We start from the raw sequence: 23,244 nt of genomic DNA, 5'->3' as shown, positions 1-23,244 counted from the left end.
ACCATTTTTAACATGCACATCTGTACCAGTAGGATGCATACAGCAAGCCACGCAGTAATGTTTACTAACTACAACAAGAGTACTTAGTGTACCTGAAGGAGGGAGAAGGCAGTGCCAAGTGCCTACACTCTCTGCCTACTGGGACTATGATAAGCAGTGTTGGAAAAAAGGTGAAAGCAAGATAGTGAGACAGAGTTTATAATTACAATGGTTCAGAGAGTGTCCATCACTGCCCTGTTCTTTTTTACTTTATTTTTATTTAGAAAGGAGAAGTTAGTGCACATGCTTAAGGCTATCACCTGGTAGTAAGCTGCTTCCTATAGTCCAGTATTTGATTCTTTCAGCCTCCATTTGCCTACTGTGTGACTCTGAGCAAGTCACTACACCACACAGGATTCTGGGGCAACTGGAAAACTGGGCTACGCTCCTCAATGTTCCCCCTGACCACAAGCCTAGTACCTATCTATGAGCACACATATATATCTTCACACCTGTTCATATTCATTTTGCATTTCTTGGGACCTCAAGAAGACAAATATGAGTACTGTCTGCACAATGCACTGAGGACTAAGGCGCATTACTAACAAATATGTTTACAGACTACCTTTTCTGATTCATATAATTATTTTGTGATGACAAATATTAACAGAGAAGACACTCCCAGAGTAACTGTCCAGTGAGTAATGATATCTTTTGTCTCTACAGTGCAGCCACAGCTGCCCACTGCAACTGCTGTCCTGGCACTACCAGGTAGGACAGACATGCAATGTATAATGAACATAGATGTTATTAAAAGAAGATAAATCTGTGACTACCCATGACAGGTAGCTACAATACCACAGTGATGAGTTCTGCCCAAATTAAAAACATGAAGTAAGACAGAAAAACAAATCATAAAAGATGAAGGAAGTTATCTGTGATTCCAGGAATGGGCTGGCAACCTAAATGTAACATCAGTGTGATACCGTTTGAGGCACAGTCATCGGTACCTACACTAACCACCCCCTACCAACTTCAGGATATCCAGGTAATATTCTGACCTAATGTACAGGGTAATCAAACTCAGTGAAAAGATAAAAAAAAATACTGCTAACCTTACAAATGAAAAGGAAAATAAATTCTGTGTATTACCAATGCATGTTTACTTACGTGCCTGCAAAAAGCTATATTCCCAACAAATACACCTTGAAGTTATATTATGCTCACTGCCTGCACAAGCAGATCTGCCCCAACAAATTAAATGAAGTGTGATGATCTGTGCTACCTCTGGATTCGCAGACATGACAATTTGAAAAATGGCGAAGAGGTAACTTGTCTTATTCATCATGAAGAAGTGTAAATCGTTAGGTAAATTCTGTTTTATTACTTTGTGCAGTTACACCACAGATGCTGAACCTTCTGAAAAAAAGAAAACTACAACTGAAAGAAAACTTCAGTCCTGATTGGCTTTTAACAAGGTTTCATAAAATAACTCCAAACAGAGCAACCACAGTGTTCAAACTTGACCACAAACAACAAAAAAGAACACTGCAAGCAGCAAATGGACACCAACCAACTTGATTTAACTGTTTAATTCTCAAAATTCAAAAGTACTTTTAAATTTTGAGAATTAAACAGTCAAATCAAGTTGTTTAAGCTTTCATAAAATGAATGTCACTAAGGCAGTATGTAAGAAAAAAGGTTTCTAGTGTAATAAAAACAAGGACATGTGAAACGTAAGCAAATAGAAAATAAGAAACATGCCTGTGGAGAATTCTAGCCTGCCAATGCTGGAAATCCTCACTGACTTACAACAATATAACTCACATTAGAATAATTGATAAGACAGATTTCAGAACTATGCAACGGTAATAAACATGGCAACAGATGGTAGATTAACTGCTTTGCTACTACATAAGGTAGAACAGCAAGTGAATAATTTAGCAATAATCCACTCCTGTGTGTGGGTAGATTAACTGCTTTGCTACTACATAAAGTAGAACAGCAAGTGAATAATTTAGCAATAATCCACTCCTGTGTGTGCGTAGATTAACTGCTTTGCTACTACATAAAGTAGAACAGCAAGTGAATAATTTAGCAATAATCCACTCCTGTGTGTGCGTAGATTAACTGCTTTGCTACTACATAAAGTAGAACAGCAAGTGAATAATTTAGCAATAATCCACTCCTGTGTGTGCGTAGATTAACTGCTTTGCTACTACATAAAGTAGAACAGCAAGTGAATAATTTAGCAATAATCCACTCCTGTGTGTGGGTATCATAGGATTTTCCCACAGTTACTGTGGTTTCATCATGAGGGAGAGAGCAAAAATATATGGCAAAATTCTGGACAGTTAAGAGGTATGTAATATTGGTGCTTCATCTATATCATTGTACTGAAGAAATGCCAGTACTACAGTTTAGCATGTCTTTGTATACTGCTGCTATCACATATACTGTTAGTTTTCTGTGGAGTAAAACAAAATAAAAAAGAAAGAAATGTGCTTGTTTCATGTAGACAGACCCAAATATGTACACATAATTACTTCTAATATTGGGAAGTGACACTATGGTATTTGGGGTCCCTATCAGTTTTATTGAACGCACTACTTACCAAACCCCTCTTCATCGAACTCTATTAAATGAAATCTTATTCCATTGAATGATCATTTCAGTGAAGTTTTTTCCAGGGGAAAAACAGTGGGCTATAATTAGGGATTTGCCCTTTTCCTTACTGTAGTGCAATCTTGGAGTTGGTATATTTAGTTGGGGGGGTTTAAATAGTGCTGTTTTTGTTGTGGTCACTGGGTTGGACAACTGTTTTTTCCCCTGAGAAAATCTTTGCTGAAACAATCATTTGACAGAATAAGATTTCACTTAATAGAGTTCGACGAAGAGGAGTTCGGTTAGTACTGCTTCCGATAATGTGATACAGACCCTGGTATTTGATATCACTATTGGCATTTACAATGAAAATAAATATTAGGAATGCCAGTACTGAAGAAATTAGAAGTTATGTACCTACCATAACGTTCCATGTTAGTTGTCTTCTTCTCGCCTTCTTTCTTGCTGGATGGGTTCGGAGCCGAGGCCACTCTAAAAGCTCGAGAGTTAGTTTCACCGACTCGAGGCTCCCCTATATCCCACAATGCTAGGCGGTAACTCCTCAGATCTCGTTTGAAAGCTAAGGCCAGCAATAAAATTCCATAAGGAACAAAGAAGAAAACTCTTCTAGGTCTGTCCTGGCTAGGGGGAAGGAGGGTGGGACGCAAGAAAGAAGGCGAGAAGAAGACAACTAACATGGAACGTTATGGTAGGTACATAACTTCTAAATGTTAAGTTGTCAATCTCGCCTTCATTCTTGCTGGATGGGACCGCTTCCCTAGCAACTTGTCCCGGGTGGCCTATCGGAACAGACACTTGAGTACAGTGGAACCAAAGTTGGCTCAGTCTCTAGAGGCCAAGTCCAACTTATAATGAGAAATGAAGGTATGGGGAGAAGCCCAAGTAGCTGCCGAACAAATCGAATCAATAGGCAGCCTGTCTTGGAAAGCTACAGAAGTGGCTAAAGCTCTAGTTGAATGAGCCCTGGGTTTGGATGGCAATCGTTGATGTCTTGTCTCATACACTAGGGAAGGCCCATTCTACCTTCTGCATAAGAAACAAACAGTTGGTCAGATTTCCTGAATTGTTTGGTCCTGTCTAAATAGTACCTAAGTTGGCGATGAACATCTAAACAGTGTAACTTTTGTTCTGACCCATTAGAATAATTAGGGAAGAAAACAGGAAGCTCAATGGTTTGATTCAAATTTGCCAGTGAAGCTACCTTGGGCAAAAAGGACGGGTTAGTACGTAAGGACACCCTATCCTTATGAAACACAAGATAAGGGGGTCGACTACACAGAGCATGGAGCTCAGAGACTCTTCTAGCGGAGGTGATAGCTACTAAAAAGAGTGTCTTCCATGAAAGTAATTTTATAGAACATGAAGCCACAGGTTCAAATGGGGGAAGAATTAAGGATGCCAGAACCAAGTTGAGATCCCATTGAGGAGGAGGATCTCTGTTGGGTGGTTTGAGTAAAAAGACTCCTTTTAAAAAGGCCTTGCAGAGTTTGTGAGACATAATAGAGGACTCTGAGACTCCAACATGAAGTTCGAAATTGCAGCCAATTGAACTCTAATGGTAGATGGGGACGAACCTGCATGGAAAAGTTCGGCTAAAAAGTCTAGAACTGTTTGAATAGAAGCAGTCAAAGGATCTATATTCTTTCACTGCGCCCAATAGGAGAAACGTTTCCACTTGCTATGATAAATCTTCCGAGTGAAAGATTTATGAGAGGCAATCAAGATATCTCTAACTGAGTGAGATATCAAAGGAAGCCTGGCTAAGGTCGGAATTGGAGGAACCACGCTGTGAGGTTCAGAGAGGGAAGGGAGTGGTGCAACTGACCCAACTGATGGGTCAAGAGGTCTGGAACTGGGTCCAGATGCCAAGGTTGTTCCAACAGATAACGGTGGAGAAAGGGGAACCAAATTTGTCGAGGCCAGTAAGGGGCAATGAGGATCATAGAAGCTTCCTAAGCGATGGCTTTCTGTATCAGCTGGGATATCAGTGGGAAGGGAGGAAAGGCATATAGAAGTCCCCGGGGCCAAACGTGCACTAGAGCGTCTCTGCTGGGATGGCCTGGTTGGGGAAAGAGGGTGAAAAAATCGTCGCACTTGCTGTTTTGGGGAGTAGCAAAAAGGTCGCAGTAAGGCCTGCCCCACTTTCGAAAAACTTTCTCCAACACTGAATTGTTCAGAGACCACTCGTGAGGCCTGAGAATAGCTCTGCTCAATTTGTCCGCAATCACATTGGACTTCCCAGGATGTGCGTTGCTAACAGAAATCGCTGAGAAGAAATCGCCCATTGCCATAGTCTGAGTGCCTCTCGACATAGGGGGTAAGACCTGGTTCCGCCTTGTTTGTTGATGTACCACACTACAGACATGTTGTCTGTTTGTATTGCTATAGTTCCCTTGGGAAGAGAGACTTGTTGGGCTTGCAACGCTAGAAGCACTGCTCTCATCTGTAGGACGTTTATGTGCAAGTGGCACTCGAACGGTTGCCACATGCCCTGGACTGTCCTGCCCTGGAAATGCCCCCCCCCCACCCGATCAGGGAGGAGTCCGTTGTCACTGTAGCAACCGGAGGGGGAGGGACAAAAGGTCTCCCTAGGAAGAGCTGAGGAGATGTGATCCACCAAGAGAGATGACTCTTGCACGACTGAGTTATCCGAATAGGATGGGACATTGGAAGGCTTTGGTAAGACCATTGTGTGAAGAGCATCCATTGCAAAATCCTCATATGGAAGCGAGCTAATGGTAGGAGAGGGATGGCCACCGCCATAATTCCCAAGACTTTCAGGATCTGTCTGGCTTTGACTTTGTTGTTCTGCAAAAGAAGAAAGACCTGTTTGTGTATGTCTGCTATCCTCTGCTCTGTGAGTCTGGCTGACATCTTGACTGTGTCTAGATTTGCGCCTATGAAAGTAATAACACGACAAGGCGACAAGACAGACTTTTCGTAGTTTATTGAAATGCCTAATGCCTGACATGTGCGAAAGGTGTAGTCTCTGGCGAGGAGTAAAAGATGCTTGGTGGGGGCTGTAAGGAGCCAGTCGTCTAAATACGGAAACACCTGGAATCCTTGACGTCTCAGATGAGAGGCTACCACTGCCATACATTTGGTAAACACTCGGGGGCTGTAGTGAGACCAAAGGGCAGGGCTCTGAATTGAAAATGACTGGTTCCCAGCCTGAAGCGGAGAAACCTCCTGGAGTGTCGATTCATCTTGATGTGATAGTACGCGTCCTGGAGATCTATAGAGCACATCCAGCTGTCGTGTTCCAAAAGAGGAAGAATGGACTGCAGTGTGACCATCTGGAACTTTGTTTTCTTGATAAACTTGTTCAAGTTGCTGAGATCCAAAATGGGTCTCCAGTCCCCTGTTTTTTTTGGAACCAAAAAGAATTTGGAGTAGGTTCCGGATCCTACTTGGTCTGCTGGCACTGGTTGAATAGCTCTTTTTGCGAGCAGCTTTGAAATTTCTAATGCTGCTTGCTCCCTTTGACTGGGTGGAACGTCTGGAAGGGATTTTTTGGACAGCTTTGGAATGAAAAGGAAAGGGATTCTGTAGCCTTCGGAAATAGCCAGGCTTTTGGGTACAGTGACAACCTTCCCCCGACTGCCTCCGAAGGTGGACAGTCGGGCAACACCTCAGGGATGCTGAAAAGGCTTGTCGGAAAAGGATTCTCGACTGCCCTGATTCTGCGGGCCCCCTCTGCCTCTGGGATGGCATCTACCATTGTTGTTCCCCCCCTCTGCCTCTAGAGGGTAATCGACTCTGTGCGTCAGGCAAGTCTCCTTGAGATTGTTTACGGAACCACATCTTTCCCCCCTTCTGACCTTTGGGGTAAGGTCTAGAAGGAGTAGAAAAACGGACTCCGACGGCAGAAAGAGTTTTGCCATCAGTCTCGCACCTAGTCAGGGTTTCCTTCACTTGAGGACCAAAGAGGGATGATCCATCAAAGGGGGAATTAGTGAAGGACGCCTTAAAGGGGTCCACAAAATTACAAAGCCGCATCCAGGCATGCCTAGGCAAGGCTACACCTGTACCTGCCGCTCTACTTGCTCCATCAGCCGCATATGAAAGGAGGCGCATGGAGGAGTTGGTTATAGAATTAAGGGTAGCCAGCTGAGAGTTCATCCTGTCCTGAAAACACGCAGCTGTTGGGTCCTTCAACATCTCACTCGCTTCCTTGAGTAAGTCCCTCTGAAGTCGAGTAAAATGACACAGGTAATTCAGCGATCTCATAGTAAAGGTCGCTGACGAGAACATCCGCTTCCCATACCTGTCCATCGACCTAGACTCCTTGTTAGGAGGATGAACAGGCACCGAAGGATCAGCTAACTCCTTCTTGGTAGCTGCAGCCACCACCATAGCATCAACAGAGATGCCTTTGGTCAGAAACTCTTTATCCTTGGGGGCCGTGATGAACTTAGATGGTCTCCTGGGGGTGGGTTCCACTGAGTCAGGAGCCGCCCAAGCCTCCTTTGCCACCATTTGCATAAGGGGGTCAAAGGGAGGGGACACCCAGGAGGTGGAAGGGCGAGAACCAAACGCCTCAAGGTACACTGATTCATCCTCTGAAGGGTTGAGGGCTGGCCAATTCCCCCTCTGTTTTAAGATTTCAAGGATGTCTGCAAAGGAGACATCTTCAGAGGGGGAACGAGGGGAACCTTCAGAATCCTCTAAATCAGTGTCAGAGGTGACAGACTCAGAGGAGTCAATGTGCTTCCTCTTACACTGCCTCTTCCTACGGGGCTCTCCTACAGGGTCAGGAGAGGCCTCGGAAGAGGAGGAGATCCCCACAGGGGAAACTTGAGGAGCTGGCTCTCTACGGTCGGGGACAAGAGAGTGAGTAGAAATCACCGGAGGTACCATGGAGGGAAGGGCAGAAGGAGCCGACTGTGGATTAGAACCTGGTTCTAACACGCTCCTCATGACCTCAAAGGCACCCCTGTCAGGCAGAGCCGGAGGTCTCCGTTCCGAAAAACTGAAAACCTCCCCCGGCACAGACAGTGATGGCTCCGAGGCCAATGTCAGAGCCGAACTCACCAGCGCCGAAGCACCGAGAGGGAGAGCAGGGTCGGACAAGGGTCCGATGCCACTCGCCCCCTCGGAGCCGACGAGGGAAGTCCGGCGCCGAGATTCTTCCAAGGAAGACATCGGAGCCGACGACGGAACGGAAGACAAAGGTATCGGTTCCGATGCCACCACAGTCTCGGGTCCGAACCGCCCCGGCTCCAAACTCAAGAGAGTCAGAGGAGGAATATTTTGAGTGGTGGGGATAGTCTTCGACTGTTGAGTCGGACTTTGAAGCATCTGGGCTAGTGCCTCGGACTTAAGAAGTCGACTCACTACTCTCTGAAGGTCGTGGTCCGATAACCTGGAAGACTTAGAAGAGTGAGATCTATGGCTCCGTTCAGACAGCAAAGGTGATGCTGGAGCCGAATGAACGGAGCTGATAGATGGAGAACGGGACCTCTTCTTGGTTGTCAGCTCCGACAACTTGATCGGAGCCAACTCAATTATGTCTTCCTCGGCACCGGCCGGAGCCGAGGACACCGTAGGTACATGAATTTGAGATTCATCGGCTCCGGCCGGAGCCGATGTTTGAATGGACTTAGAGCCCCCAGGAGTCGGCTCAGAGGCTGGAGCCGAAGGTCTGGAGGACTTAGAGGGTCTCCCCGATGACTGAGTCGAGGGACCCTCAGGCTTTAATAAGCCTCTTAGAATTAATTTATGTTTTCGCTCCTGCAGGACTCTAGGGCTGAAGCCATGGCAAACAGCACATGAGTCCTGCAGGTGCAAAGGTGCCAGGCAGTAAACACAAGAAGTGCGACCGTCTGTCAGAGACATCTTCTGACAGCACGAGTCACACTTCTTGAAGCCTGAGACCTTTGATTCTTTGGACATGTCCAAAGAGAAGTAAAAGTGTAATCCCAAACACACACACACACACACCGATTACACTTCTGAAAATAAAACTTTAAATTTTAACTTATAAAGTTTTTAAACAAAAAATTCCCTACAAAAACACAGACACTCCAACTACCAAGGGAGGGAGGGAGTGGGCCTAAAGCCCGAGGGAAAGGTTCGATAATTTAGGATAGGAAACTAGTGAAAAATTAACTAAAAGGGGATTAAAAGTATTTAACTATTTAAAAGTTATAAAAAGAGCTAACTTAAAGGGGGGTCTGACTGACTAAAACTGTCAAAAGATTCAACTAACCTGAGCCGGTTGAAAAAAAGCACCTTGATCGCGTAGCGGCAAATGAGATCTGGGGAGTTACCGCCTAGCATTGTGGGATATATGGGGAGCCTCGAGCCAGTGAAACTAGCTCTTGAGCTTTTAGAGTGGCCAAGTCGTAGCCGAGGATCGGCTCCGAACCCATCCAGCAAGAATGAAGGCGAGATTGACAACTTAACATTGAGTGTTAGCTTGCTGCATTAGAGGTCCTCACAATAGATATATCTCCATACGAGCAGCAATAGCAAGAGAAGTCTACTCCACATCATCACTTTACCCAGTGAGGAAACATAACATGCAGCGCTGATGAAAACAGATATAAAGCAAAGAACTCCTGGTGCAGCTGGCCACTTGAATTTGTCTATGTCTCTAAGGTGAGGTGTTTAAGCTGGCAGTGGTACACCTTAAAATTTACTCTGAAGAACACCTAAAGCAGAGTTTAAAGAATTTTTTCCATTTTTTTTGTGTTGGCAAAAAAAAAAAAAGAAGACACAATGCTGTGAACTTGCATGCTTCTGTACTTTACTTGTTGAAAAGTAGCTGTGAAGTTACTTACATAGACACCGTTATGTGGATTAAAATAATTTCTTCAGTTGGCTATTGCTATTATACAATGACATTATTTAAGAAAAAAATTACTTACTTTTCGTATGTCTTTGTATAACAGCTCTGTGGTGTTCTTCCACTTCCTTTAGGTACTGCACATGCATATGGAACTTCCATTCCCACCTTTATGTAGTAAATCAGTGCCTTGGAAAGGAAGCAATGGAGAAAGGAAGATCTCCATTGCTTCTAGTTTGTAATCCAGACAGTTCAGAGGTAAGAGAGAGACAGGGCAGAAATACAAGGAAGATCAGGTACATTTCTTTAGTTTTGCATGATGTACCTGATTTTCTTCGTACTTTTGCCCTCTCAATCTCGTACCTCTAAACTGTCCAGATTTCAAACTGCATACTTCTCGACCTCTTAGCTTAAGAAAACAGGAAAGTCATAGCATATATTAATAGTAGAAAGTCCAGAAAACAGGACTTTTTTCTATTGGTATATGATGGATTTTACAATGGGGATGCTGGTTGGGTTGCCAATCAGGGTACATGTCTTTGAATGCTAATGGTCAGTGTAAAACCCTTGCTCTGGGCCAGTAATCAAGAAGCTTCAATCCTCACCACTAACACCAGTGAAGGATGTTTACTTGGAACAAAAATAGATACACACAGTACTTCCAGATGCAGCTCTCTTTACCAAGCACAATTTCCCTTAAGAGCACACAGGGACCACTCTCCCATCCTGGGAAGGGTTTCCTCTCTCTCACCAGGCCCAAAATAAAACTCCACACTGACCACAGCTGTAGAGTTGAGTCCTCAGCCAAGTGTTCCAAGCCAAGTCCTCCATCATCCTCTCTGTGAAACCAGTGGTCTGTGTCCCTGCTCCAAGTAGCTGACACATACACTCTTTGAGATTTGATTTTCACATACACACACACACCTGGGAAAGGCTGGCACAGATTTATCAGCTATGCCCCCTCTGCCCAGCATATAACATAGATACTGCCACCAGAACACTCCAGAGCCAGCTATTCTAAGGCTCTTACTATGGTATCCAATTATACTTAGTAAAATTAATACTAATACAAATGGTAGTGTCTGACCAATGCATCAAGGCTTTCCGAAGCGGCCACAGTGTCACCAATTAAATATAAGTATTCTCAAAGGTTAAAATATTCTCAAAAAGACCAGCCAGAATGAAACGTTTAAATATATTTAATAATAAATAATAAAATAACATGAAAATGCTTCATATCTATTTACAATAAACATTAGAGTTTCAATTACAGGAAATATTAAAAGTAACACCGATGGAAAGAATCACACAGATACAGAAAACATTTAACTAATCTTACTATCTTTTCCTGACTGATCTGAAGAATTACTGTACCCTAGTTCATTTACTAGAGCAAAGCAAGATGATGTAGGTGAGGGGTCCTTCTTTGTCAGGTTTCACAAACATACTGCCCTGAGACTTCTGACTCATCTAGTATTAAAACATCATTTCAGTGCTACATTACAGAATGACATCACATACATCTGGTCATCTGACTCTGGTTCCCACAATACCCCCTCTACTAGAAAATGAATCAGAATCTAGCACGTGTCATAATACGGAATACATACATTCAGGCGAACGGACGTTGTCCAACATCCTAAATGTCGAAGGCTGTGACCTCAGTTCGCAGAGAGTCGAATTTTCAGATGCCGAACCCAGAAATACTGAAAGCCGACCAGGCTAATATTACCCCCTCTCGACCCATGGTAGTGCTCGTTGTGGTGGTTGTGCAGCCTGGAATTTCAAATTTGGCATTTTGCACGACATTCTGAGCATTTGTGCCTGCGAGTTTCGACATTTAAGTTTGGAGTATGTAACGGTCGAGGATGTTGTCTTCGACCATATCCATGTATTCCTCATAATACACATACATAGAGCTTTGTTAAGATGTGTTCTATCATATGGAAGCTGTAAAACCATTTCAAAAACTTCCAACCTTCCAGGGTAGCAGTTATTTCACCCCTACGGACAATACAGTAGGATTCCTAGTCCTGGTTTTCACAGACATTTTGTCTCTGGCGGCAACCAGAACTGTAAGAGACAATCTTTATGGCCTAAACCAGGTAATTTAACTTCAGACTATTTTTCAAAGTTAGCTGGACTGAGATTATTCTCTTCTCTTCCAGCATCCTCTGTTACAATATATTAATTTCAACAGTTACAATACAGTCTGATATACAGGTGTATTTCTTTTCTGTCCAGCAGGACCCACTGTTGGTACATTTTTAACACAAGCAGATTTACAAATACATTTTTCAACAGTGGCATCTGTACAAATGACATGTAATTCTTTACAAAACTCCAGCTAGCTATGTTGGCATATGTCACACATCCACTGCTTTACTTCTCCTGGCATAGTTGGCAATACCTCACACAGCCAGTCATTGTATAATAGTCTTTATTTTATAAGATATATGAAGTCATATCAAGACCCCATTTCAAATATCATGAACTGCTATACAAGCTAAACAGCTTGAGTAAAAGTACAAGGAAGAAAGATACAGCTATGTATCATCTAACTTGAAACTATCAATGCAAAGATATTAATACAGCAGGAATAAAGACAAAGATATTATAGTTATGTTCCGCTTGATGATTAAGAAACATACAGACAAAGCCTGATATGACCACAAACAAACAAATTGATAGACTTTGCTGTAGCACTTGATACTGCAAAAATTCAGACAAAGAAGAGAATGGCATATAAACAGAAATAATTTAATACTAGAAAAGAAAAAAAAATCAGAGTAAATTAAGAAAAGGTCACTTGAGACGGGCATAGACAAAAGAATCATGGGCAAGTGCAAAAGAAAATGCAAAGTTTCTAACAGTGTTCAGACTTAGAAAAAGTGTGTGCAAAATGCAAGAGTCAGTCCTTTTGCTACAAGATGCAGAAGCAGAGGTATGAGTGATTATCAACACTACAGAAAGGATCAATTGCAGAGACAAGGGGCATCAAGACAGAGCAGCAGAATACATCTGAGAATGATATAATGAAGAGAAAGAGAATAGTAAAATGACAACTGTGTATAGAGTGTATGCAAAAAAGTCAACAGCACTGAGCACAGTCTTCACAAAAATAAAGATAATGATAGGTATGGGGCCATCAGTGAATGCATTAACAGATGAGATATTCAAGCTGTGGAAATAAATGTAGAAAGACAAGGCAAAACTTTTCACACACAAATGAACACAGAACTACCAATCAAAGGCTGCTTTGATGAAACGGTCATAATGAAAGTAAGAATAGTAAAATAAAATGTTCATATACTAGAACAGTAAATAATCCACTATAATGAGTTACACTCTAGTCTTAAACAATGGACTTGCAAAACTAATTCTCTGTCCAACAGATAAGGACATAGAAATACAAGGGAATGTCAGATGGAGGAAGAGAGTGTCAACAGGAAAGAAGAATGTGATGTAATTCACAAAGAGACTGTGATTGAAACTGTTTGCCACATCAAGCTAAAACAAACCAAAAGAGGGCAGTCTGAATAAAAATGTCTGAGTAGCCAGGAAAAGTGCTTGCACAATGAGTGTATGAAGTTCAACAAGTCAACAATCTGAATCCCAGAACTCAGTTTCCCCCAAAAATGGCTGATGTGGGGGGGGCAAGCTCCTGCACCCTCAAACTTATACAAGCAAACTCAAGGGTCATGTCAACAGAAAGAAGGGGGAAGTACCCCTGAAAAGTGCATCATTGCTGGCACAACTCACCAATGTTAATTTCCTATGAAGGAACTCCAAGCCCTGGTGTGTCGTACATTGGGCAAGTGATGCTCGAGAATTCAGTCTTCATTTTCCAGTATATTAAAGAAAAGAATCATGAACTGACCTGTACACTGATTTAAACAGACTTCTACACAAAGTGAATTTGTTGGTTGTGAGGACTACTCAAGAATTTCAGTAGTAGAATCATTATTTCTGAAATCCTGCCACTTTGAAGTTTAGCTTTTCCATTTAGTACTCTTGTAATATCAAGGTCAGTAAGGACAGATAAGCTTCAGCTTTTTATAGCAATTATTTTAAAGAATTTTGTGACTGCCAATGAATTAAACACAGAAAGGTGACTCCACTTTGTCGATAGTTTGTTGGACTACTGGAACACTTACTGCAAAATGTTAACAAGGTAATAAGAATTACTAAGATGAGAGGATTACACTGGAAACAACCATTAAAATGCATTCTGAAGTCAATGAGGCAGTTACTTTCTCCTGTTGGAGCTAAACCTGCTCAACTAGCATGATCTTTGTTCACAACTTCAAAAACAAAATACCTGATATAAACAGAACCAGGGACAAAACTGGTGAAGAGAATGGATCGAATGAGAAGGCCAGCATAAGAGAATATGCTTATTACAGTAGAATCATTCCTCATGCACTGGAATAACTCCTGGGGGAATGACAAACAACATGAATATCCCTTTATTAAGTGCACAGCTCTATCAGTTTAGTGACAAAAATGACCAGTGATTACAGTGACAAAAGGGGAAATACACTATTAGGCATTATTCTATTCTGAAGCTCTGGAGTGACACTATTTGTAGTGAAACAATTATGGTGGTTCTTTTCTCTTGACGTTCAGCAAACAAATGACAGATGAAATGAGGGATTACTTGACAATCCCACCATTTCCTGAAGGCCCCAGAACATTGCATCACTTACTGCTTAAGTGATTAAAGTTGCTCATCTATCTCATAACAAAATGTTTTACTTTGCTGGTCATCTGACTGAAATTCACAAGCAGGTGTTAGTCAAAAAGAGTATATTTTCTTTTAATACATTCATTTTTCTTTGCAAGTGTGACAGTTTCTTGACTTTTGTAAGTCTCCCCTGTGACTGAACAAGATGTGCAACAAAAACAGTTCTTCTATCACAACTGATCGAGAACACAGCTGTTCTGAAGCCTAGCTGCCCTCACCAAAATCAGTGATTTTGAAGGAAGGCAAGCTCACCGGCAACCCTTACATCCTCCTTATATATAGTTATCTCTCTCTCTCTTAGAGCAAACCAAATTGGATAAACAGAATTATTTCCTTGCTGCCCAAAATAATCACTCAAAAGACCCTCAAAAGTTTTGGCATACTATCAACTCACTGTTAAACCAGGTAAAACCACCTCTCCAACTCCCACCTCCACCAACAATACTAAAGACATAGCCTCCCAATTTAATCAACACTTTACAGAATCTATCCTGACTTTATCCTCCCAACTATCCAAAAACAAACTTTCAGATATCTGAACTAAATACCCTGATAACATTCCCTCCTTTACTCTCTCATCTGTTCCTACCTTTACTACTCCCTTCTTTACTCTCTCATCTGTTCCTACCTCTACTATTAAAAATGTCCTCCTAAAACTGAAGCCTACCACCCTTGCTGCAGACAATCTACCTGCTAACTTCCTAAAAGTAGCTTCTGAGTCCATATCTTACCCTGTATCCATCCTTATCAATCGCTTCATACAGGAAAGCCTATATCCCTCAACTATGGAAAATTTCATATATTATTCCACTTCACAAAAGTGGCAATTCCTATGATTTCTCTAATTATCGTCCAATTGCGATTCTATCCCCTCTATCTAAACTACTCGAAAAATGTATCTACTCTCAAGTAATGAATTTTCTAAACTCACACAATCTTCTCTCCTCCACACAACATGGCTTCCGGCAACACCATAGTACAACAACTGCTCTTCTCTCTTTTACTAACCTGGTAAATCAACACAGAAACAACAATAACTTTGTATCTGATATATTTTTAGACCTCTCAAAAGCATTTGACATGGTCTCACACTCCAAACTTCTAGACACCCTTGCCTCTCTAGCCTTTGCCCCTCCAACTATTGCCTGGTTTAAAAATTATCTGTCAGATAGGCAGCAGTCTGTCCAATGGCAAGGTATACTATCTCCTCTACTCCCAACAACCATAGGTATACCACAAGGCTCTATATTAGGTCCTCATCTTTTCTCGATTTTCACTAACAATCTACATACCTCCACCCACCTTGCTACACTCATACAGTACACAGACGATTCGACTCTTATCTGCTCTGCACCTTCACTTACCACGTTACATCAACTCACTCAGGATTCCTTTAGCTTAGTGGAAAGTTGAATTACTCAGATTCAACTTATCCTAAATCCCAAAAAGACTAAATTGGTTCTTTTCACCCCCAACAAATCTATTCCTTCCTCTCTATCCTTCTCATTCACTTCCAAAAATGGTGCTATCATCACCCCCTCTGGTCACACCAAACTCCTGTGTGTAGAAATTGACAAAAACTTACAGTTTGAAGTCCACATCTCACAAACCATCAAAAAAGTCCATAAAAAATGGAAACACTATACAGACACCAAAACGTTCTCTCTTAACAAGCAAAACCAGAAAACCAAAAGGTGAACGAAAATAGCAGCCAGACTGCAGAGATGAATTCTTCTTTAATAGATGTCAATTCTGGTAACTCGGCCTTCACCTTCACAAGGAATATTTTCCATACAAAAAATCAGTCCTTATAAACCATCAGAAAATTGCATGCTTAATTGAATTATTAACCAATTAACTAAATTGTGTTCTAAAACCTGAACCTCCTACATACCTAGTTACACAATCTAAAGAACACAATATGAATTACTAGTGCCACAGGAGAAGTTGGACTTTAATGGCTGAGAGTGCACTTTTCACAGGATGCTACGCAGAAACCAAATAAACGTTAAAAACCAAACTCAACCACAAAGGAAAGGAACAGCCGTAACTCAGACGTAACTCGCTTAAATAAAAAGAAAGGTAGAATTAGTTCTTTTGTTCTGCTTAATGTCAAGAACTTCATCAGAATACCATATGAACACAAATATTTGTATTTAAATAAAAAGTCTCATGATGTCACAATTTTACACCAATCAAAACCAACAATCGTCTAATGTTAAGCACTTAAGTCATGGAAAAGTGGTTACAAACTTGTAAAAATACAAAAATACAAACAAATTAAATATATTTATATTTCAAAAAACTTTGATTGAAATACAGTCATTAATGCCTGGTGTATGGTCTGCTCTGAAAAAGGTTTGCTGCCATTCTAACTCTAAAAATTCTAAATATGTATTAAATGCCCCTACAGATCTCCTTATCTATCTTTTCCATAATTAAAAATTTAAATTTCTTAAAATCCTTACATATCTGATTGGTGTAAAATTTAGTGTTATATTCCTAATCAAAATGTTGCAACAAATGGCATTCTGACATTCTCTGTAAAAGTATTTGTAAACTGGATTTGAACCATGCATCTCCCGTCTTCTTTCTCTACTGCACTTATACCATGTGCCACAGAGATAGGTAGCTGACAGGTGGAATTTCTTCACTCAGTACTGTCCAGAGTACTTAAGGAAGCATACTGGCACCAGTCTCAATTGCACTACTGATGGCATTTGAAATTAAATTTATGAGTTTTTACCTTAAAAGGTGAAGCTAGTGATGGCTGCCAGTCAAGACAGTGCAATGGCAAACAGTGCAGAAAGGATGTAGAAGAAAAAAGGAAACATTATGAAACAAGAAGATAAAATGTACATTTATGATGTTTATTTAACGTTGCTGTTGTAACATGAACATATGCTCCTTACACATCATTTTATTCACACAAACAGCACCTACTCTGGATCTGAATCATCAAACCAGGTCATTAACAACAGACACTTGCCACAGACATATATTAGGCAGAAGAAAAACAGATTACAAGTATTTAAGATAAATTTACATTAAAGGTGCAACAAAACCATGTTCTGAAAGTTGTCCTTTGTAATTTGCCAATAGATATGTTTGGATGAATGGGATATTGGCAACAGTTAAGCTAATATTTCCTCCCCCAATATTAAACAAATATTTGCAACACTGCAGCTGTTTTCTTTTCTTTATTTTGTAAGCATCATTCCCTTATATATGATTTTACAAGAATGCAACCTCATACGAATTGCTTTTGATATCAGTTTCAATGAGTATTGTACTTCCTTAAAACTGCAGACAAAATTTTTACTCAGAGACACAAACTGTGGTCACAACCACTCCACAATAATGTTATGAATGTTTCTCTTGCAAGTCAGTGAATGTAATTCCAGATTTTAGGTTCTTCACCCCCACAAACCCTCGGTAAGTGTACATCAAATAGGACAGACTGTGAAACTCTGACTGTTCCTGCAGTCACACTAATCATTCACACTTGCAAGCCCTTAGCAAGTAACACTTCTCATCCTTGCTGTGCTAAAGTGTGTTCATGCAGTCATATAGGTGCTTATACCATGTTTACCAGCCCAGCAGTCAGTGCAGGTTGCAGGATTCATGAATGTTAATGAGTTCACACCTGATTTGCATATTCACAGTTTCAGAGGGCTGAATCTGCACTATATAAAGCAGATAATCAGATCATATAGATAAAGAACATGCATCAAAATAACGGAGGCAGTTTTAATCCAGAGAGCTCAATAACGCTAAATGACTTTCATAACTTGTTTCTAGTTTTACAACTGGTATGTTGCCAGTTTTACAAACTGATTTATTTTAATATTACTGATGGATTGCATTTCACAATACCCTCATTTGTTTACTGTCTGCATTGTTTGTCTATTGCTGTTGGCACAGTCATGTATATCAGTTATTTCTTTGCATTAAAAATGTTTGGAAAGAATGTTACCTCCCATTATTGAAACTTTCCTCTGGAAATAGGAACAGTTATTGTAGAAGAGTGTTGTAGCATTTATTATAAATGTTAGGAGTTTTTCATTTGTAGCCCAACAAATATGTTAAGCCTATGATATATAGGTTCATAGGTTGGTACTGGGCTAAATTTCTATCCATTTGCACTTGAAAAGTGTAAATTTTTGTTGTTGTTAATGCTGCAATGTAACACAGAGTTACACAACCTTTGGCATTCTTACATACTTTTAGCATTAGTTTTCATTTCCTTTTTTGGGGATGAGAAGTTCTGTATTAACTTCTGTGTATGCACAGTGAGCCTTGGATTTTAAATTATTTTAAGCATGATGGCTGCATATACTCATACATATTCCTTTTGTTTTTTTTTGAAAACCAAACAGGGAGATGAACTAAGAGTGAACACTCGTTACTGAAACCACACAAAAGTTCACTCTGGAAGCCCAAATAAGGGTGTGAGACCAAGATGTAAACCAAATGAAAAGTTAGCAATCCAAACAATTCTGTTGTAAACTGATAAAGTGTAACCACTGGAAAGGTTAAAACTGATGGTTTAATAACGCTTATAATACAAAAAGTACGTTTTCGAGTACCTTCGTCAGAAATACAAAAAAACAAATCAACTTCTTTAAAATACACACACCTTATATACAACTGAATTAATTGGTTTAATCAAATTAATTATACAATTGAAATAACCCACCAATAAAATCCACTACTCACAATCAAATTAGTAAAGGTTATGTGGATAAAATCAAATAAAAAATTATTAAATAACTTCTGTGAATTAGATAACACTATAAAAAGCACATAGTATATATCAATACTATAAATTTTAAAGAAAAGTTCGTTAGAAACTTTTATATAGAGAATTTTTTATAGTTACATGTTTTATATGTTAATGTTTGTACTTGTTTGCTTTAAAGTGGTGTGCTATCACCATCTAGTGGACAAAAAATAAATTATAACTTAGCAGCCCGTAACTTTAAAACTGGAATAATGGAAAACATGTCATTCAAACCAGGTTCTTTAGTAGTATCCAGTATTATCTGCCAAAATAGTTCCCTATATTCAAGTTTTGTTTCCCACATGCCACCCCTGATTTCTTTTGGTACAACTTCCAAAACAAAAAAATAAAAGACAGAATCCTTACAAATCTGAGAATGGCGAAACAAAGCATTATTTACATTACTTTTTTTAATTTCATAATAATGCTCATATAATCTAGATCTTAACTTCCTTTCTGTTTTCCCTATATAAAAAGAATAACAGGAGTGGCATGTGGCAATATATACAACTCCTTGGGTGTTGCAATTTGCAAATTTAGAACTTGAAATAGACCTGTTTCTACTAGGAATAGAAATATTAAAACCAATTTGGATATATTGGCATTGGGAACAGGAACCACACTTATATGTGCCTATTCTATGTGACTGACCATAAATTTTGGTAGATCCCCCAAACTCAAATATATTTTTGAGGTTCATATCCCTTCTGTATATAAATTTGAAGGGCTGTTTTTTTATACATTCAAGGTCTGTAATGTTCCTAAACCTATCCCATTCTTTGTTAATCATCGTTTTAAGTACAGCAGCATCACCTGTATAATCCATAACATATGCTTTAGAAAAATTATTAGTTTCATTAAAATTCACAATAGAGTCACCATGGTTAACAGGAATACTAGAATCGTCTTGTCCTAAAATGGGGGCAAGTCCTTTTTTTTGCCCTTTTATGTTTCATCTTATCATCTTATATGGTAAGGTACCCAAGACAGCTGGACCACATAAATTACCACACACTGATGTAGAGAATGAAGTTATCATCCAGGCATTACAGCGACACAGCTCATTCCTCTTAGATGGAGGCAGAGGGGACAAGTCCTCCCATGACCATATACTTTGCAAATGATGCTACCATTGACCTACTGAAATACTTGATGCACAATATTGGACAAAATCCATAACTGTACATTAAAACATCAGTCATAAGCTATGTATTACTGATACTACTGTGCATGAGACATGTTTCATCTTCTGGATATATAACTATTTGCGTATGAGAGTAATTGGTCATGCATCTCTTTTTTTCCATACAGGTTCTGATGATAACACATAACCATTACATGGTTTAGTAAAGGCTGCGGCCTTTTGCAAGTATTGGTTTCATTTAATCTTTGCATGTGTTTGAGATCTTCACTTTGGTATTAAGTGTGTATGCTATCCTTTGCCTATTAGGCAGGGTCATGGCATATTGTGCCTACCTACATCTGCGAGCAAAATCTGCAACTGGTGTTTCTCCCTCAGACTCATCATCTGTATCTGTTGACAGCTCTGCCTGTGGTCCTGCAAACTGTGGTCCTGCCCCTTGTTGTCCTTGTTGAAACCGTATCCTGTGAATTATACTGTGCAACATGGAACAGACTATGAACATTTGAGCAGAGGTGACTGGGTCACACTGCAGGGCATATCCTGATGTGTCTAGACAACAGAACCTAAAGTTGAGCAAGCCAAATACAAGTTCTACGATATTCCTAGTTTGAGCATGGACTTTATTGTATCCTTGCTCAGTGGGGTTGTATGGGTTTCTCATGGGTATCATGAACCAAAGTTCCATTGAATAACCTATATCCCCCACTAGATGCCCTTGTGGAAACTCACCCTTAGCAAACATTATATACAGCTCACAGGTGTGCCATATGTATGAATCATGAAAACTGCCTGGGTTGCCTACACAGACACTGTAGATTATCCCTTGGGCATTACAGACAACCTGACAGTTTACAATGTGGTATCCTTTCCTGTAAATGTACCTCCTTCCCTGTTTTTATTTTTATGTGAGTGCTAGCTATGTCCCCCAAAGCATCAAGGACGCAAGCCACGGCATAAAATAATTTCACAATTGTTGCTATATCCTCTGGGGGTATGACGGGAAACAGATATGCTCACTTGCATGGTGTAGCATTACATATAGAAACTGATGCAATATTCTAGAAGTTGGGCCTGATACACCCATAATACATCTCCTGTGAGTTTTTGCAAAGTACCTATTGTTAGTATACATAATGCTACACATACCTTTGTTTCCACTGGGATGGTTTCTCCATGATTTCTTAGGGGCCTCAGGTGAGGGCAGCAGAAGTTGCACATTTCCTCTAGAATTTCCCCGTCCACCCTGTATTGCTGTACAATTTCTGTGTCATGCAGTCCATGATAGGTCAAACAGGGTCTAAACACCCTGTTTTTCATGGCCAAGGTCTGGCAGCAGCAGAAGCACCTAGAATTAAAGCCTGTTGCACATACAGGTTAATGATGACAGCAGCAAACCCTAGCATTTTTTCTAAGTATAACCGTGACTGTATTCCAAAAAGTTTTTATTTTATGGCAAAAGGGATCACTGAGTATACATGATCACTTTACATGTTCACAGATAGTTCCACCATGTTGGATAGGTTAATTAGCATATAATTTGGCTAGTTATGCTTTCATTAACATATTCTGCTGTGTACCATTATTCTGAGGCTCTGCTCTAAGTGCAGAGCTGTTTAATGAATATGAACTACAGCACTACTCTCTGTGTGATAGTAGCACTAAGTGTAGACTATCATGAATTCGGCCCTGCATTTAATAACTTTGAAAATGACGTTTTGATTGTACTTGTGAATAGATGGCACAAAAGGCAGTCTCTGTGAAATGTCCTCTTGCAGCAGAGTGGAAGTTGCAAGAGGCTAGTAAGTAAATAAATGCAGAAGAGGTAATCTATTTGCAGTCTGGTTATGTACTTATTAACTTTGAAAATATTATTTTGATTGTATTAGCGAACAAAAATAGCCTCTGGGCTACACTCTTGCAGTACAGGGAAACTGCACATCGGCAAAGGGCTACAGAGGACATAGTATATTTGTAGTTTGTTTTGGTAAGGCAAAAATGAGGAAATGGGCAATTTTAATCACAGGAAAACAGGCAAGGGCAGGGGACTTTTCTGTTAGTATGATATGAAAAAAACAAGGATTGATTGTTAAGTGAGTAGCATTGCTAAGTGAATGCTTATTTTGCCGGTGTGACCCCTTAAAGGGCTCTAATGAGATCATGTTCACCGTCATCATGTCTGAAAGTTGTGGACTACTGGGTGACATTTTAATAGAGTAGTTTGTCTCCACCTTGGAAGATTTTAAACAAAAGATGGATATATTTTATAAAATAATAAAAAATGATAAAGGCACATGCCACTTAAACTGGTAAAGCAAAGGGACAACAAGGATTTGCAAAGAAAGTTAAAGATTCAAAGCATCAGGGCCACTTAAACTAGTCAGACAGTGGGACATCAAGTTTTTCAAGGAAAGTGAAAGATTCAAAGCATCAGGAGGAAGGAGTGGAAAAGATAATGACAGTACATTCACATGTGAAGAAGGTAGGTATAATAGAGACAGACCAGAGGGAGAAAAGTGGACAAGGAAAAAAAGATACAGAAAGGGGAATATCAGAGTGAAAATGGTACCAGTAAGCCTGAGAACAATGAGAAATTATAGGACATGATATGGGAGCGGTTACCATTTCACAAAACTCATCTCAATCAGAAAAGTTACATGAAAAAGTGGGAGAAGCTACAAAGTAATTGTTAGCATTTCCTATGTGAGAGCACCATGAAAAAAAGAGTGGCACTATTACTGGGAGAATGACAATTAATTGATAAAAAAGGTTATTACGCAAGAGGGAAGAAACAACTTTAGAATCTAAGGCTGAAAGTATAATGGTTAGTTGGGAACTCTATCAGAAGACATTGAAGATTTTCAGTGTTTAAGTTAAGAAACAGGATGTTTGAAGAATAGGTAAAAGACAGAATTAAGACTAAGACAGGCCAATTGGAGTCACTCCTAGTGCAGGACTGGGAGGAATATAAAGAAGCAATGAAAGAATAGGTTCAATTGTATCAGTAAGTGAAGAAATGTAAAAGAAATGGTGAGCAAAGGAAACTGAACAGTAGACACAGAGAATTAAAAAATGTTATCATGGAATGAAAGGAGAGAATTTCTTAGGATCAAAAGGGAATTATAGAGTAAGACAGATCAGAGATTAATGTTCAAAAGATGGCAGTAAAGAGGGTATAT

The 23,244-nt window shown here is 40.1% G+C and overlaps 1 protein-coding gene across 1 annotated transcript in view; it reads right to left on the bottom strand.

Moving 5' to 3' along the window:
• LOC122788918 (inositol 1,4,5-trisphosphate receptor interacting protein) overlaps positions 1 to 23,244 on the bottom strand; it is a 404,634-nt gene that overhangs the window by 296,105 nt on the left and 85,285 nt on the right. The window lies entirely within an intron of this gene.

The sequence above is a fragment of the Protopterus annectens genome, chromosome 14.part0 (assembly GCF_019279795.1).
Source record: "Protopterus annectens isolate FY-2018-M chromosome 14.part0, PAN1.0, whole genome shotgun sequence".
Classification (NCBI taxonomy): Eukaryota; Metazoa; Chordata; order Ceratodontiformes; family Protopteridae; genus Protopterus; species Protopterus annectens.
Note: the sequence above shows the minus strand (reverse complement) of the source record. Positions and strands in the feature narration are given on the sequence as shown.